Raw genomic sequence first — 14,191 nt, 5'->3', positions numbered from 1 at the left:
CTTTCAAATAACTTCTTTGATATGTTGTAATTAGTATATAGTTATTTTATCTCTACTATATCAGATTTAATGTGACATCCCATTAGGTAAGCGTCTGTGAAAGTTTTCAATGAGTGCGTTGTCCTGTTAAACATAATCATAACCATCTGTGGGATGTTGTCAATGTACATAAGCCATTCATATAGCTTAAGAAAACAGTGGTGAGCAAATTGTAAGCTAATAAAATAAAGGTCAGCTTTACCATTTTTGTTACAAAAAATGTGATGTTAATAATATGATGTTAAAACATAAGTTTAAAAAATAATTGTTCAGATTATAGTTAAAATGTAAGATTGATTGAAAATAGTTATTCATTTAAAAAAGGTGAAAATGTCATTTATTCATTAAATATTAGTTTAAGTGACAGCCAAAGTGTTAAAGCAAATGAATTGTGGTAGCATAAACTAAAATATAAACTAATCTTTAAGTTGCAGAATTGTTTAAATTTTTTTAGTTTTAATTGTTTCAGTTTTGAGACTCTCATAATGGTAATCTTTGAGGGGAGATCATCTCTGTAAACAAATATTCAAGACAGAAAAAAGTTATATAACATACAAATAGCCTTTGTTATCGATACTCATTAGGAATTAATTTTACGAAGTCCAGTCAAACATGTGGTAATGGCAACGTTGCTCCCTAGATCATCGGTGCCATTAGGGAATACGCGTTAGAGTGGAATGGCAGTGCTGATCTGCCTTTGACTTTCTGTTCGGACGCATGGACAATTCTGGTGTTAGTCAAAATTGTAACTGCTGATGAGTATGGTTTTCTGTGATTTACAGTGTAATTTAGCAGTGCCATGGGAATCACACAAGTATAGCTATCACGTTAGTTACAAAACTGTTCACACTGAGAATTTTAAACAAACATTTATGTAATTGCCCGATTAGATCATCTGGTTTCTGTTGAATGTGGGTTCTGAGTGGACCCCATAGCCAAGCTCGTCTCTTCCCATACTGAATTTCCTTCTCCATGAAGGTGGAAGGTCGTCTCTGCTGTCCTTTTGGGGTTTGCTTTAGAAGACCAGCTTCAATTCCCCGGAGCTTTATTAGGGTTCTGCTGTCAGGAGCCTTCAGCCTGCTTTGAAATGATGGGCTGCTTTGGTCCTCTTTGGTCAATCCTTCCCATTCTTCTGGACTTTCCTCTGTCTTGCCTGGTGGAACTTGAAGTTATTGCTGCACTGTATTGTCATCACGCTATTTCTCTGCAGATTGCTCAGCAGTAGGACACTGGTAGATAATATTATGCCATATGAAATTAAGAGTGAATGTGGTCTAGTGTGTTTTGTTCCCCCCCCCCCCATTTTGTAAGAAAATTACTTCTGTTTTCATTGACATGTATGTGGCTTTATACATTTTTGCACCTATTTTGGCCAAGTAAATACAATTGGGGATAGCTAAGTCGTTCATCTTTTGTGAACTTTTTAATGTACTATATTTTAACAGTTTAAGTAAAGATGTTTTATTCTGTAACAAAAATATGATGTACAATTAAATGTACATGTATTATGGCAACAGATGTCTACAAACCAAGAAAATGTATTGGGAAAGAACTTTTAGTCATGCTTTTCAACTTTTTAAGCATATATTAAAATGTAGCGCGCATTAGGGAGGAAAGAATAACACTATTTAATAAATAACTTTGTTTAATTTCAGGTATAGCTGTTCCCTTTCTGAGGAGAGCTCCCAAAATACATCTGAGACCTTTGGCTCTCCTAGAAAACTTGAGAAGAGAAAATTTCGTATATTGAAACTGAAAGGCTAAACAGAAGTAGTAACTAGAAATACAAAGTTTCAGACATGTAGCAAAGATCTCAAGTATTCTGATGAAAGTTTTTCTAAAGACTGTAGTGAAGTACCTGAATTACGGAGTATTCCCGTGCTCTTATAAAACCGAAGCGTGGTAACCAACATTGTGAAGCTTGTAGCGCATTGCAACTGTGAAAGGCAGTCGATTGCTGGAGGTGAAATCATCTCATGTGCGGAATGGTAATGTTTTGATTGCTTGTGGTTAGAAAAGATATCCTTATACTAGTTACAACAGGAAAGTACCAGGCAGGGATCAAGTTCTTAGCATGCTATGTGCTGTTACCGGCATGTATTCAAAATACAGTTCCAGGCCCAAAGACTTTACAGTTTGATTAGTAGCAGGAAACAATAGGCGGATATGAAAACAAAGCTGGAGAGCCATGAAAAATACACAAGAGTAAAACAGTCTCTAACTGACTTACAGCACAAGCAGCGAAACGCGGGCAGCTAGCGTTGCCGTCGTAGCCAGCGTAGTGATGCCAGCGAATACCGAGAGGGGTTTGGCGGTGGCAGGCAAGTTTTCCCTGCTTAATACGTTGTTAGTTCAAAATACATTACTACCTTTCTGTTCCTAATCTCCTTATGTCCCAAACCGTTTCCCCCCAGACTTCCTCGTAACGGCATTAGTGTGGCGTGGTGTGCCGGGAGCCGCGGGGCAGCCGTGGGGAAGAGCGTTGTTGACGCTTGCGAGAGGCACAACTGGCAGTGTTTCATTTGGGGAATTTTACATTTTAATTCTTGCACTGACATTTCAAAAGAGATGAATGTTGTACGTAACAGCTGCTGCTTCAGACTTCTTGCAGATTCAGGAAGGCAATGCAATCCTGGTTTATAATTTAGTTTTTTGTTTTGTTTTTTTACACTGTGGTTTCGTGAAGTTTTGCAATTTTACGTTTTGAATTAAAAGAAAAGTTTAGAATAGAATTTAATAGTGAAACTTTTTGAGAATATTTCTTAAGTTAAGGATTAGATAACTAGAAATCTCACTTTAATTGATCATTATTATCCATTTAAATTGAGACTAATATATTTTGTGATCAGTATCATCAATTGATCAGAGTAGTCATAATACATTTTGAAGTATAATAAAGTAATTTTATTGCTTTGTGTATTTCATTAAGCAACTCAGATTATGCTGAGTTTCTCCTTTTGATATGTTACTTTATTTTAAAATCTTCTATGTAACAGTTGCAGGTCAATGATAAAAATATTTTTCCTTTGGAATATTAAGTGAAATTTTCAGTTTCCCATTCTTGGAGTTTTTAATTAGTCACTAGAGTTAGGGTTTGGGAAAAACACAACAAGGTTGTAAGTGATAACTTCCAGTAAACTAGCTTTTGCCCCTGATAAGCTTGTCAGCTATGTATTCCTCAGTCTCGAGCAAATAAGCTGTTCACTGTTCATCAAGTAGAATTAAAAAAAAAAAAAGCTTTCCTCCATCTACATAGTGTTCATAAAATGTGAAATATTACAAATGTGTCTAACTTGCATGTAAATTTGAAAACTATATTTGCATTTATAGAATGTGCATTGAAAAATAGTAATAAAATGTGCAAACTATTTATGTAGTGTTCTCAAAAGATTTTGACAATATGGCATAATACGCTTTTGCTTTCTTTTGATTTTTAGTGCTTCAGGAATTTCTGAAGCCCTTTTATGACTTCATTTTACAGAGACCTGATCCCGTAGTAAAAGTATGGCTATTTTATTAAATAATACATTAAGAATTTTTAATTTGGGAAAACAAGATTTTTTTAAAATCTTTTTTAATGTTTTATAAACCTAATGTGGCTTAAAAAAAATACGTGCAATATCTGAACATTTTTTATGTCTTATGAAATTTAAACCAGAAATATCTGATTATAACAACAAAATATCTGATTATAACAACAAATTAAAGTTTCTGTTCTTCTTAACTGTGAGCACAGAATGGCTTAACTTGTTACCAGCCAGGTAAGAGTAGACACACAGCTTTTCTTCAAAGTATTATTTCCAAAGTGTCATTTGAGGCCTCAGTTCATCAAGTGAATCAAGTCTGTCTGAATAGTTCCAGTCTTTTAACTTAAGTGTTCATTTTTAAGGAGAAGCATGTGCTTTAATCTTGTTTTTAAGCAAGTTTTTGGGTCATTTAAGGAAGTTGCTGCGGTGTTGAAGAAAAAGCAATGCGGAGACTTTTTTTTTCCTTAGTTCGGGTGTAGGTCCGTACTGGTGGTGCTTACTGGTTCGAATGCCTCTTGTGGACAAGGATGGTGCTAAAACGCTCTGCACGCGCGCGGTTTTGCTGGGTGTGAGAACAGTTAGTGTCTCGTGGCGCGAGTTTGATTTCAAGCATCTGTTTAGGTCATTTTATTCAGCTTTCTAGTATCTCTTTGTGGAAATAAGTATATTATTATTGTCTCCTAAAGCTCAAACCGTGTTTGGGGCCTCAGTCTTGGTTGCTGTACAATCACACAAAGGAAAAGTTAGTGGTGTCGTCAAAGACGGACAGATGGATAGAGCTTACCTGTAAACAGTTTGAGCTTCTCGGAAGCACCAGGGCAGTGAAATTCAACCTTGAAATCTCTCATTTATATTTCTTAATTTCTTAACATAATAGTTGGAGGTGTTGTCAAATTTACAGCAAATAATTACCTGGAAAGTGGTTCCATCTGGAAAATGAATTTCAACTTTTTTTCACTGCTGCGTGCTACATCCAGATCTTCCTGTAATAGCAAATGCAGAGTCACTAATGCATGTATGATGTAAAAATGAATAATTTAGTGTACTTGTTGAAGTAAGCCATGCCTTTTTTTTTAATAAATCCATCTGTATCAGGAATAGAATAACTGCATGTGTATGTGTAAATTAAATATAAAGCCTGATGAACTTAATAAAGGAGTATGTTACTTTGTTCACTCATGTAGAGTTTGTTTTCCCACTAATTTTTTTTTAAAGAATGTAAAGAGATATAAAATGTCTTTCCTGCAGGATTAGACAATCTGAAACAGCAGAAGTTTCATATAACCCATTTTTTTTCTGGTCATCTTATGCCACATAAGCTGTAGGCAGCTCCGGAGCTAGGTTAGAAGAGCGAGGAGTCCCTTTGGCTCGTGTTTGCGTGGCAAACTGCTTTGCTTCTGCCTTGCACTGAGGTTGAGTAGCTTTTAAACTCCTGTATTGTAACTTCTTGTAGAAGAGGAGTTAGATATTCTCAACTGTTTCAAGCTTTTTCATTAACAGATTACTGGAATACTTATCCTTAACTTTGTCTTAATATGCAAGTGTGTATATAGTATGTGTGTCTCAGTAACTTCTTTCAGCGAAGAGTACAGCTAGATAGAGCATGCTTCCCTATAGGGGTGTGGGTGTTTGTGCTTCTGAAGTCTAGGTCTCTGAGCCTGCTAGGACTGCTTTGAACGAGAAAGGACTGGGCCTCGGGGGGGGGGGGGGGCTTTTCTTACTTTTATTTAACAGCCAGGACAGTGTACTAAATCTTGTTTCTTTATTATCTTATTACCTAAGTATTATTAAATTTAAATACTAGCTTTTTCTGTTCAGTCATAAGATGGCTGTATGAATGTATGGTTAAAAAGCCCGACTTTGAAGCAGTCTCTAAGGAAAGAAAGAAAGAAAGGTGTGTTGTTTGCCTGAGAGATTCACTTCATGTAAAATCTTTTTAAGAAAACATTATCTTTCCTAATTTGAGGTGGAACCTTAATCAAGAGAGGCAGTTCATAGCTCGTAACCTTCACCCAGGTTAACAAGGGAAATGAAAGATGCAACATGCTTTCCGCCCAACAAAGATGAAGCTAAAGATGCTCAACTGCTTTGGACCAGTTGCATCTAGGGCCCTTACTGTGTAAGCTAAAGGGGAGCGAGAACACCCTCCTCTTCTTTAATGGCAGCAGTCTACAATTCCAGTAGATCGGGGGAGCTGTTCACACAGCTGTTCTGCTGTCCCAAATCCCAGGCAGCACACTTCATTACGCTTCCTCTGGCCACAGCTGCTCCCGCACTCCTGCCTTCTGCATAAAACAGCCTGTTGAAAAGTGGCATGTAGAGTTTTCTGTGCTGAATGCAGAAATATGTGTATCCAATAATGCTGCAGTTAGTTTATGTTCTTCCATACATATCTGTAATGTGCATCTGGCCTTTTCAAGCAAATCTCCCTTCTGCATGCAAGGAAGTGCTCAAGTGAGCCATTTGATCAAGGAAGCAAGTTATAGTGACATACAAGTTAGTAACCTTTGTTTAGTATTTTGTGAAAGCACATCAACAAAAGCAAATGATTTGTCTCCATGCTTGAATAGCTAATGTTTAATCTATGACTTATATTTCTGGTTTTCAGATAATATTTGGTGAAGTCTGCTTTCTGATTTTAGTTTTCTATGAAGGCCTTTGCTGAAGTGCTCCTAAAAAATGGGAGGGTTCTAGTCAGCTTTCTCTTCTGATCACTCCTTTTGTAGGCAAGGATTTCAGTCCAGACTCCACAGGAAATATGTCTCTGGACAAAGGACATCTGATGAAAAAGCACAATTTATTTAAATTTTATGTGTTTCTGGAGTCGGTTGTTCTTCGTCCAGATGTTTGTCCCCTGTAGATTCCCAACATCTTTGTGATGACGTTGTTGGCATATACTGAACTGGAGGTAGGTTGTCACTTTTGGCTCTGGATCGAGAGTCTTTCAGCTACTTTAAACAAATGCTTTACTGGACAGTCAAGGCTTGTAGCAAAGAAGTCATTTTAATCTTCTTTGAAAGTAAGAATAGGTAGAGCAGAAGGTTGTAGTCTGAAGACTAGATTTGTAACAAATGGACCCCTTGAGAATAAACAAAGCTAAAAGTCATGTCTTTTCTATCTGTTCTTCTGTCCTGCCATATTTATGTACTGTTCATGCTCAGTTTTCTGCAACTAAAAACATTTGTTATTATGGCTTACTGGAAGTTTGAGTATTGTTTCCTTAAATGTTCAATTGCGTAATTAAAGTGATTTATAGGTGAAGAATTGTTTCATACAGAGTTAAGTTGATGCCTGAATCTGGTGAATCCCTTTTGTCAGCTGTGCAAACTGATTTTGATTCTTTGTTGTTTATATTTCATCCTGCAGTTCTCCAGTGCTGTGGTGATATTGTTACTCTCTTTAATACACTTCTATTTTGTCTCTTCCCAATTGCCTAAACAGCTGGCTTGAAACAACTTCTTTTTCCTCTTAGCACCCACCAGTCTCATTTCAGACTTAAAAACTGACCGTCTGTTTCTGCCTGTTTTCATTCTCACTCACCTTATATTTAGCCATAAACAAACTCTATTATCATACGCATTATCTATACTTAACTCTCAAATGCATTCATTTTAAAATTGCAAACTAAGAGTGACTTGGAACGTTTTATAGAGGTAGCCTTATTTGAATTAGAAAAAAGATAGTATTACTCTCTTCCACACTTTGAACAACTGTGGTTGGTGCTTGAAATTATTTTACATTCTCCAATAACTCATCCTGTGATATTTTTGGTTTTTGTTTTCTCCTAGCCGATGAAGTTGAGTTAAACGAGAAGGTTTCTCTTTATGCTTGGCAAGAGAACATGCCACTGTGCTGCAATTAGTTGTTTGCGCTATATCTTTATTCCTGACATGAGTATCGTTACCCATCCAGGTTTGATGCAATGCATTTGTTTCATTGTTCTTTCCCATACTTTTGATTGATAAAATATTAGAGGCATGATTTTGTTGCTTTTTGTTTGTGGTTCTTGAGCTTATAGTAAGTAAATAAGTGTTGCTATCAGCCACGAGATACTAAGAATACTAGTAAAGAACTTGAGAACTCGGAGTCCTTCATTCGGGTGGTGAATTCTGATTGCTGTTGAAGTCATTTGTTTTACCCCAAAACTTGGCTTCGCTGAAACAATACTCGTTTTGTTGTGTTCGAGCTGTCTTGTATTTGAGTCCTCAATCCCTCTTTCCATTTTTAAAAAGTCTATCTTGGTGACTGCTTTCAAATTGTGGTGTTTTCTTGAAAAGATTAGATTCTGCCTATAAGATATAGTTCAATGCTTTAGTGCAATATAATTGGGGAAATACTAAACGACACTGACCTCATTTCCTTTAGAACAATGAAAATTAATAGTTTCACGTTTTATTAGGCTGATATTCCAGATGTAGTGTACATTTAATTAAGTGTAGTTTCCTTTTGGTTATGGTATGTGTATCTGCTTTTTGTCGCAAATTCTTTCTAGTTTTACAGTTTTCCACATGTTTTCTTTCACCATTTATGATTTTTTCAAAGCAGAGCTATAAGGATTTAAATCACTTTAGCATGCAGCAAAACAGTTCCCATTCAAACAATAAACGCCATTTTAAAAAGCCTTTAGATCTTCTGTCACTTCATAAATATAAATGTATAAAAACATTATGCAGTTGTAGTGCCCACCTGCTAATTAAATGCAGATTTCCTCAAACTTGTTTTAAAATCTGCTTATTTGTTTCAACTCTGTCTCTGTTCGGAATACATATGGCTCTTGTGAAACTAATTATGCTTATGGAGCAGCTGTTAAATTTAGTGCAACTAATTTTATCCAATATTTTACATTTTAATTGATTACCTGTGAAGAAATTAGCAAATTAACACTTATTGTGCAGTAACTGAATGGGCTTTTATGGAGACTTTCAATTTTTACAAGTGGACTAAGTGTTGATGGAATAAAGACATTTCTTAGGATTTTAGATAGGAAAGTTATTGGTGAGCCTTGATTATCTGGTGTGAGAATTTAGGGATACCGAGTGATGCCAAGCATCTGTGTGTTCTGTAACTTAGACATGAAAAGCAGATTGGAAAGTAATAGCTTTTCACAGAATTTTGGTAACATATGGGCTTATCTGGATCTAAGAACTCTTTGAAGATCTTTGAACTTGACTAAATGACTTAACCTTTGGCATGGTGGGTGGGTGTCTTGTGTGGTGGTTTGGGGGAAGGGGTGCGCACGCTGGCAGTCGGCTCTCCGGCTTGTGGGTTTTTTTTTCCTCCAGTAGTTCTATAATTTGAACACTTTGGGACTCGCTTTAGTATTAATAATTGGGATTTTTTTTTATTTTTCTACGGTACTAAAATAGAAAACCTTTATTCTCTACTGGATCTTCGGGCTTTTATACCTGGTTTTCTGAAGACTTCTTGGCTCAGATGACTTGTTATAGCTCCATTTCATAAAGTTATATCTTTATTTACTGCTCTGTACATATCATAGAATATATTAATAGTAATTCATAGTAAAATAGAGGTGAATTCCATTATACTACAAATGGAAATGTAGTGCAACTTGTTATACACAGAGTAGCAAATTTAGTGTGCTTTAATTTTCACTTTATGACATAATTTTTTATTTTCCACTCTCAAGAGCCTATTGAGTATGTTGTTGGATTTAATATAGGAAGTTATGGAAGTTTGTATAAAGCATATATATTCCTAAATATTCTTAGGCTTTTGTGCAAAGACAGACAGCCGTTTGATTAAAACGGGGACATACTGCAGAAGGAAGGTACGGGGCGGAAGCGCGGCTCCTCGGCACGCCGGGGAAGGGCGACGCTGCGAAGGGCGCTGCGGACGGCCCTGAGCTGGGGGCAGCCCTTCCTCCCTGCCCTCGGGTCTGTGCCGTGCCGCCTGGCGACGGCAATCCTCGGTTCGCAAGGGGTTTTAGGCAATATGAGGCATCGTTTTGCTTGCTGGTCTCTCTCTTAATTTTTTAATTATCTGCGGTCACAGTGTACTAGCGAAAGGTCAGTAGCCTTGTACCTGCTGTTGTCAAAGTATGATCTAAATGCTGAGGTTTCATCATTCAAATTCTGCAGCTGATGCAGAAAAGTGGATGTTGGAAAATGGATGTTACGCTTTTCCTTAAAAGGAAGAGAGGGAGAAGAAATAGCATAAAAATGAGGTAGAGAAGGTTATATATATTGCAAAGTCAAAGACTTGAAGCTTAAAGCCTTCCAGGCTTGCTTTTAAATATTAAAGCTTAATTTTGTCTTGGTGTCTCCAGGATGATAGGTGTTAATGTTGTCACTTACTGTTGCCCAGTGGTTTCAGACAAGATCAGGTTAAAGAGGGAATCATGGCTTCACCTGGTTGAACCTTGCATTTGGTGTTGCAGAATTATGCTTGAATTATATTAACAGGTGGATTTAATTAGCCTGGGATATAAAAGAGCTTGGAGCCTCCCTCAAGATTGGAGGAAAATTAGGTGGGTTTTGGATATCAAGGGTCTTAGAACAGTTGAATGTAAGAGGGGAAATTTAAGTGTTAGTTTGCATCAGGAGTGCTTACCAGTAAAATAAAAACCCAGGAAGAGTGTAATTTTTGCCTATACGCACACATAGCGCATCCTTTTATATGTATGTTTTGCCGGGGGGGGGGGGCAAACTTCAGGGATTTTTTTTTTTTTTAATCAAATATATCAAATATAATGGTGATAAAGGACAGACCTTGTTTTTAGGATTTAGGTGAGAGATGATGGTTTCAAGTGTATTGTTTAAGCCACCTTTACCCAAGAAATACTCTTCTTTGCAGGGATTTTATCCAAGTAGTGACCAGACTTGGCTAAATTCTGCTTTTGATAGCCAAATGACTAACAGCTAAGAAGTGGTTTGGCTGGACTTAATCTGTGATTATTTTACACTAAAACAGTCCTTGGTTATGTAACCAGTGAGGTTATGTGCTGCAGGGGCCAAACTTGGAGCGTTTTCCTGGCTCGCGTATATCTGCAATATGAGCTGGCAAATCGGACTTTGAGGAATGGGGCTTGCCTATTGGCAGTGTCAGTGCACAGAAAGAAGGGTGGTCTTTGCTTTGTAAGGAGTATGCTGGAACCGAAACTGTGTGCTTTCCTCCTTTGTGTTCTTAAAATGTTTTTGTATTATTTCTTTGCTTTCTGGATACGTATTTCTGGCCTGTCAGTGGATGGTGTTGAGTACCTTTCTCTTGTTGCTATGAATCTAATCTCTTCAGCTTCATTTATTTAATGATTTCTTAACTCTGATGAATCGATAAACTTATACACTTTCTTCTTCCTATTTAAAATGTTTGACTTTCTGCTTATTTTTAATTTCTTTAAAGATTACATCTTCCTTTTTTTTAAATGATGAAGTGAGTCTCTTCATTCATTTTTTTGGTCAGGCCCTCCTTAAGCTTTTAAGACTGGAGAGAAAGAAGCCTTAATTCATATTTTGTTTTCAGATTAATGCAGGGAAAACCAGTTTGTAGGCAAAAATCATTGCCTTTTGATTTTCTGAAGTGCTTTGCAGTTCCCCCTTGTCCCTTTGAGACTTGCACTACAGAGTCCCCCTGTATTGCAGGGCTCCTCAATGTTTTCATGCTCTGAAGAGGCATGGTTTCGTGCGTCCTGGCAATAAGTGATGCAGTGTTCGCTCTTAATTCGAGTGTAATTGTGGCTTTTGATTTGATCATTGCTAATCATCGTTTCCTGTGGCACTTCACAGAAACTGGGAGCTCTCTCAAGAGCTGCTGTAGCAAAGATCAAGAAGCTTGTGCTCTTACTGCTTAGGTTTGGCAGTTCTTGCATAGTTTATGGCTGCCTCCCTCTTAATTCTAGTCCAGTTTTAGAAGTATTGCTGGCAGAACTTATTTTATCATGTAAAGTGCAATTGTTTTAGAGGTTTATATTGCAGAGATTTTTATTCTGCCATCTTTGTCTGTTATCTTTAAGTATTTGGTCTCTGTGCTTTCTTTATCTCCACAAAATGTGGTAGAACTACATAATGCATCTATAAATAAAATATATATATTGTATAATAAAATAATAAATATAATAAAATAATAAAATAATATTGTATAATAAAATATATATATTATATATTTATATAAATAAAGAAAACAAACTGTGCTTGCGAAGTTGATTGTATTTGGGAGGGCTGTAGCTTTGGAGCATTAGAGCAAAAATAATGAAAAATATTTGCAAAGAGCTTCGGACAATGACAGAAAACCCCAAAAAACTCATCTTTGGAGAGAGGTATTAGAATATTTCTTATTAGCATTCTTGTTTTGGCTGTCCTGTCCTGTCCGGAGCTAATAAACCCTGCCTAAATCTTAAGTACTGGAGAGCAAATGTATGCGCGAGACTGTGCAGGAGTTGATTCAAGTGCAGCAGGGTACACTAGATCCAATTTGCCACCACTTCTGCACTGTTCCCTTTAGACATCTGCTAAAACAGTGCATTGCAGTCAGCTTGGACTGGGGTCTGCAACCCAGGAAGGCAGCCAAACTCCGTACCCGCCCTGCCCTGGAGTCCAGCAGTGCGTATGCCCACCGTGCTCCTCCTGAGCTAGCAAGGCCGACGCGACTTGGGTGCCTCTGCGCGACGGCAGCTCTGGAGCGCCAGCACCCGTGCCATGGGCTCATCTGCAGTCCACATCAACTGCTCCCGTCACCGAAGGATCGACTGAACGAATGTGTCCTGCGGGGATGACTTCTGTAGAGTACAGCTTAACTTTTTTTATGAAGACCCTTGCTGTAATATACATTGATAGTCATCTGCCTGCTTCACCTGCCTGACTGGCACAGGGACCACAAGCTATATCAGCTATTTTTTTTTATAATTATAAAACTCATAGGGTAAACAATGCTTATTAATAACTCTAGGTTAATGAGTTCTGTGAGTGCAAACGATTGCAAATGTGAGAACAGCGACAACTTCTGTAAGGAAAACGTTTATCAATTTGTTTCTTAATGCTATTATAAATACACAATTGCTAATTTGAGAGAGCAAATATTTTGTGTTTTGTCCTTCTGCATATAAATTATACCTGCAGTTTATTCTACTTAGGCATGTGAACAAACAGAAATCTAGCACTTGGACATCCACCTCATCTAAATTGAATTTGCAGTTACTTGCGATTGCAAAATGTAGATCTCAAAGCAGAAATTCAAATCTGGGCTCAGAAGGTAAACTTTCAAGCAATAAATAGCTTAGATTCCTCAGTTATTTCTATTTGAAGGGCTGCACGCTTAATTAAGGAGAGCCCTTTCGTTTAATAAAGGCGATCCCTTGTTATTCTGTGACTAAGCAATTTTAAACTGGACTGGAGAGAGCACTGAAGAAGATGCTGAAGGAGAACAGTCTTGTGTTGTCATTCCTTCATGCTTCTGACTCAAGATCTTACCTGCAGAGTGCTCCGAAGTCATGGCTACCTTCCAAAGCATGACCGTCCGTAAGGAGGTGGCCTGTGAATCTGTGCCTGCCTCGGTGTGATGCTTATAAACCCAGTGTCTTTGTGCCAGCTAATGTTCAGAATACTCTTTTAGATCAGACCTTGCTTTCTCCGCCTGAGAACTGAAGAATGGATGGATTCCTTTTTATTTGTGGTGACATAATAAAAATCCATTTTGAGACAGAAAATGTTCTATAGTTAATAATAATACCACTTACTTAAGTGGTAATATGATCCATTGTGTTAGTGCTAATACTGTGACCGATAATAGGAGATATTGTGTTGCAAGAGATGCCATCTGCTGAATGAAATGTAAAACTGAGGTTCTGACCTCCAGTGCTAGTCTAAAAGGCTCAATAGCAAGAATAGGTATGTTAACCCCAGTATGCTGGACAAATTCCAGATTCAATAACAACATTCTTCCTAAATTTAATTTATAGCTTCATCTGGGTGTGCTGTTCTTTTCTGCTTATTCTATTGCTGAGCTTTATTAAACAGTTGTTGCCTTTTAAATTGAGTGATCTTTTGTATGTGAGTTTGCTTTTAAAGGCTTTTGGAGTTTTGCAGTCCAAGAGGTGCTAAATAATTTTTTTATACTGTTTAAAAAAAGAAAAACACACACATTCTAAAACCTCCTCAGTACTTGATGAAACTTTTCATTGAGGTGCCGTCGGAACTTTTATAAAGATGTGCATCATAAGACGAACTAATGGAAACCTGAATTGCTGTTTTCATAAATATGCATTGTCTATAGCTACTTCTTAATGTCTATAGCTACATGAAAGGTTTTTTGGATATGTATGCAAACAGTCATATTGAAATACTACTTGATCTTTTTTCATTCAACTATACCAGTAACAGCATACATTTATTACAGAGGAGTGGATAACACGATTGAGAACAGAGTATCCTATAGCCATATAGGAACTTGTAACCATGAACCAAGGGCTATATGTGCACAAACTCTTGCATCTGTATGTGGTTTCTTGTGTGACTGGAGCCTGTGTTCGTAGAGTTAGCCTACTTAGAGGCTTTCTGCAAAGAATGTTTCTAGTCTGAATTTGATATTAAGAAGTCTTGTATAATTGCCAGGTCTGTGAGCCAAAGTTAGGGTTTGGGGCATGTTTGACTTCTGTCTTTTTTTTTTTTTTTTTT

At 37.2% G+C, this 14,191-nt stretch overlaps 1 protein-coding gene across 3 annotated transcripts in view; it reads left to right on the top strand.

Moving 5' to 3' along the window:
* RSRC1 (arginine and serine rich coiled-coil 1) overlaps positions 1 to 14,191 on the top strand; it is a 169,819-nt gene that overhangs the window by 27,028 nt on the left and 128,600 nt on the right. The window lies entirely within an intron of this gene.

The sequence above is a fragment of the Apteryx rowi genome, unplaced genomic scaffold (genome assembly GCF_003343035.1).
Source record: "Apteryx rowi isolate R43461 unplaced genomic scaffold, aptRow1 scaffold_140, whole genome shotgun sequence".
Lineage (NCBI taxonomy): Eukaryota > Metazoa > Chordata > Aves > Apterygiformes > Apterygidae > Apteryx > Apteryx rowi.
This window is presented reverse-complemented; position numbering and strand designations above follow the sequence as displayed.